Source organism: Arachis hypogaea, chromosome 1, assembly GCF_003086295.3.
Source record: "Arachis hypogaea cultivar Tifrunner chromosome 1, arahy.Tifrunner.gnm2.J5K5, whole genome shotgun sequence".
Lineage (NCBI taxonomy): Eukaryota > Viridiplantae > Streptophyta > Magnoliopsida > Fabales > Fabaceae > Arachis > Arachis hypogaea.
This window is the reverse complement of record NC_092036.1, coordinates 81,522,649-81,527,323: the sequence shown is the minus strand read 5'-3', so window position 1 is coordinate 81,527,323 and position 4,675 is coordinate 81,522,649. Positions and strand designations below refer to the sequence as shown.

The 4,675-nt window shown below is 37.7% G+C and overlaps 1 non-coding gene across 1 annotated transcript; it reads right to left on the bottom strand.

Moving 5' to 3' along the window:
* Positions 1-2,571: 2,571 nt before the first annotated feature.
* LOC112715602 (small nucleolar RNA R71) lies at positions 2,572-2,678 on the bottom strand. Its single transcript, XR_003159866.1, has one exon. It is a non-coding gene; the product is annotated as a small nucleolar RNA R71 (small nucleolar RNA).
* Between the last annotated feature and the right edge of the window lie 1,997 nt (positions 2,679-4,675).

Sequence of the window (4,675 nt, the reverse complement as noted above, 5' to 3'; positions counted from 1 at the left end):
ATTCATTAATTCAAAAAATAAAAAATATCTTTTCTATCTTTTTTATCTTAATTTTTGAAAAAAATCAACAAATTTCTCAAATTTTAATTTTAAAATCATTATCTTATCTTATCTTAGTTTTAAATTTCAAATTAAAATCTTTTTAAAATAAAATCTTTTCAAAATCATATCTTTTTCAAATTACAATCTTATCTTTTTATCCTTCTTTAAAATTCAAAATCTTATCTTATCTTATTCAAATTTTAAAATTCAATTTCAAAATTTAAAACTTAAAATTTCAAATTTCAAATTTCAAAAATCAAATTTTTTTCAAAAGTCAAATTTCAAACCTTATCTCAAAATCTTTTTCAATTCTTTTCAAATCCTTATCTTTTCAAATTTCAAATTTTAAAAATCAAATCTTTTTCAAATCTTTTCTAATCTTCTATCTTATCTTGTAATTGTTTTCTCTTTCTTCTTTTTTAAAACTTCCTAACTAATTCTTCTCTCTTCTAATTTTCAAAAATAACTTCTCTATTTCTCTCTCTTCTTTTTCGAAATTCATTATTTAATTTTTAAATCTTTTTAGTTAATTAGTTTTTATTTTCGAATTTAACTAATAAATAAAATAAAAACAAAAATATTCTTTCTTTTTGCTTCTAATTTTCGAATTCTTCTTCTCCTTTATTCGAATTCTTCTTCTCTCTTCTCTATTTCATTCTTCTTCCTTCTTCACATCTCACAGGGAGTCCTCTATTCTTGAATATAGAGCTGCTATTCTTCTTCCTTCTTGTTTTCTTTTTCTTGTTTATGAGCAGGAACAAGGATAAATGATGCCAGGGCATCTAGGCCAGTTTCACTGACCTTTTCTTTAATGTTTTAAGGTAGTTTCATGCATTTTCTTAGTGAATAAGGCAAGTTTTGGATGGAAATACACTTACACCTTGATTCAAGCAACTATTGTGAAATTCACATGATTTCATGAGGATTTTGCTAGAATTGAATGATAAATTGATGATGCATAATTTCATGACTTTGGCTAGAGCTTTGATGCATTTTATTTGCTTGATTTCAAGACAAAGGAAGCAAGGAAGAACCACGTTAGTACTCACGTTAATCTAGTTAACGTGACCGCTAACGTGGAATGGTAAATAGCTTGCAATGTTAAGGAGAAAAGTGATCACCAATAACGCCCACGAAGCCATCAAAAGCCCACGTTAATTGCCACGTTAACTAAGTTAACGTGGTAGTCAACGTGGTAGTTAACGTGGAGACAAAAGAAAGCTCCAATGTTAGTGGTAAACGTGAACACCACTAACGTTCCAAGATTTGGCAATAAGCCACGTTAAGAGTCACGTTAACTTAGTTAACGTGAACTCTAACGTGGAAGAGAGGAACAATGCCAACGTTAGTGACACTCACCTTTGTCACTAACGTTGGAAGATGGCATAACTACCACGTTAGTGGCCACGTTAACTTAGTTAACGTGAGCTATAGCGTGGAAAGTAGGGGCACTTTGAGCGTTAGTGACAAAGGTAAGTGTCACTAACGCTCTCGAAGGTGAGGCATAACCACGTTAAGAGCCACGTTAGTTACACTAACATGAACTCTAATGTAGGGACAAAGGGCATAAGGCAACGTTAATGGGAAATGTGAGTCCCAATAACGCTTGCGAAGGGTTATAAGCTAATGTTTTCATGCATCAAGTTTATGGCGCCGTTGCCGGGGATTGATTTTGTATCAACAATGATTAAGTTGGAAGCTCACAAGATTGGGAAATTTTTTTCCTTGTTTGTTTACTTTATTCAGTCATTTATTTTCACTTTGTTTGACTTCTTCCCCATCCTCTATACCCTATCTATTTTTCTTTCTTTCTTTGTTATTATCTACAATTCAGCTCACTAACCCACTAACTATTTGATAATTTGCATCACTCACATTAACAAGCACTTTAACAAGAATAACCTCTTCATTTTATCTCTTGCTGTGTGTTTTGTTAGTTGTATGACAGGGAGAAAAGGAAGAACCTCAACTTCCTTCGATTCAGAACCTGAGAGAACCCTCCGAAGATTAAGGAGGGAAGCTAGGGGGAAAGGAGTTGTTGGTGCTGAGGAAGAGGAATAGTACTTTGAACCCAACATGGAAGAGAACTTGGAAAACAATCATGAAGAAGAAGCTTACAACCATGCTAGAGAAGGCCCTGCAAATCATGCTGGGCAAGAAAGGAGAGTTCTAGGCTCCTACATCAATCCAAATCCAGGAAACTGTGGAAGTAGCATCCAGAAGCCCACCATACATGCCAACAACTTTGAATTGAAACCCCAGCTCATCACCCTTGTTCAGAACAACTGCTCATTTGGAGGAAGTGCTTAAGAAGACCCCAATCAACATCTAACCACCTTCCTGAGAATTTGTGAGACTGTGAAGTCTAATGGAGTCCACTCGGATGTTTATAGGTTGCTGTTGTTCCCTTTTTCACTCAGGGACAAGGCATCCAAGTGGCTCAAATCCTTTCCAAAGGAGATCTTAACAAATTGGGAAGATGTGGTGAACAAATTTTTGGCAAGATTCTACCCTCCTCAAAGAATTAACAAGCTGAGAGCTGAGGTGCAGACTTTCAGGCAATAAGATGGTGAGACTCTCTATGAGGCATGGGAGAGGTTCAAGGACTTAACAAGAAGATGCCCACTAGATATGTTCAATGAATGGGTTCAACTTCACATTTTCTATGAAGGTCTTTCCTATGAGTCAAAGAAGGCTGTAGATCATTCATCAGAGGGCTCTTTAAACAAGAAAAAAACCATTGTAGAAGGCATAGATGTCATTGAAACAGTAGCTGAGAATGACTACTTCTATGCCTCTGAAAGAAGTAACACTTGAGGAGTAATGGAGCTAAACCACATGGATGCATTGCTAGATCAAAATAAGATGATCACCAAGCAGCTAGCAGATCTCACCAAGAAGGTGGAGGAAAACCAAGTTGCAGCAGTCATCACTTCATCACCAACTCAAGAAGGAGTGAATATAGGAGAAGAAGGTGACTGGGAACAAGCCAACTATGTTGGAAACTCACCTAGACAAATCCATGACCCATACTCTAAAACATACAACTCTAGATGGAGAAATCACTTTAGTTGGGGAAATCAACAAGACCAGGGTCAAGACCAGAGACGCCACAACCTCAACTCCAACAACAATGCAACTCACCAACATACCTCACAGAGATCCTATCAACACCCACCTAACCCCAATCCACCATCACTAACGAATGATAGACTTTTAAAAATTGAGGCTCTACTTGAAGATCTACGTAGAAAAATCCAAGACAGTAAAGCTTTTCGAGAAGAAGTGCAATCCAACATGCAGAATCAAGATGCTACCATCAAGAAACTTGAAACACAGATTGAGTTCTTATTCAAGCAAACCCCTGGACACAATAATTGCAGCAACATTAACTCAGCACCAAGGAAGGAATGTCAAGCCATCACCCTCAGAAATGGGAAGGAATTGAAGGAGATCCACAAGAAACCACCAGAGAAGAATTTGGATGAAGAAGACACGGGACAAGAGGGAGCTCGAATCTCCATCCCTAAGCCACATCAAGAAAGAGAAGCGCTCGAACCATGCCTTTCAAAAGCTCCATACCCCCAGCAGCTGCAACTAAAAAAGAGGGGAGAGGATAACCAATTCTCAAGATTCTTGGAAATCTTCAAGAAACTACAAATAAACATACCCTTTGCTGAAGCAATAGAGCAAATGCCACTCTACGCCAAGTTCTTGAAGGAATTGATGACTAAGAAGAGAAGCTAGAAGAACAATGAGACTATGGTACTCACCGAAGAATGCAGTGCCATCATCCAACACAAATTACCCCAGAAATTGAATGACTCTGGGAGCTTCCAAATCCCTTGTATCATAGGGGAAATCATAGTGGAAAAGGCTCTGTGTGATCTAGGAGCCAGCATAAATCTAATGTCCTTAGCAATGATGAAAAAAGTGAAGATAGAGGAAGAAAAACCAACAAGAATGGCCCTGCAACTAGCAGACAAATCATTCAAGTTTTCCCATGGAATAGTAGAAGACCTGTTGGTGAAGGTGGGAGACTTCATCTTTCCAGCATATTTCATAGTATTAGAGATGGAGGAAAGAGCTAAGACTTCCATCATCCTGGGAAGGCCATTCTTGGCCACTGGCGGAGCCATTATTGACGTTCAAAAGGGTGAACTTGTCCTTAGATTACATGAGGAGAAAATGACATTCAATGTGTTTAAGGCCATGAGTTACCCACATAACTCATTGGGAAAATGTATGAGGTTGGATTCGGTAGAGGCTTTGGTGCAAGAAACTCTTGAAGAAGAACTTGAAGCATTAACAGAAGAAGAATTAACAGCAAGCGAAGAGGCTGCAGCCGCTGAAATGCATGTTTAAGGCACACTAGAAGAAAAGGATGGAAGAAAAGAAGTACCCAAACTTGAGCTAAAGACACTGCCACCCACTCTTAAGTACGCATACTTGGGAGAAAATAGAAGTTATCCAGTGATCATAAACTCAGCCCTCAGCCAAAACAAGAGGAAAGGTTGCTTCAAGTCTTACAAAAACATAGGGATGGCATTGGATGGACACTTGCTGACTTGAAGGGAATCAGCTCAGCCATATACATGCACAAGATACTTTTAGAGGAAGATGCCAAACCTTC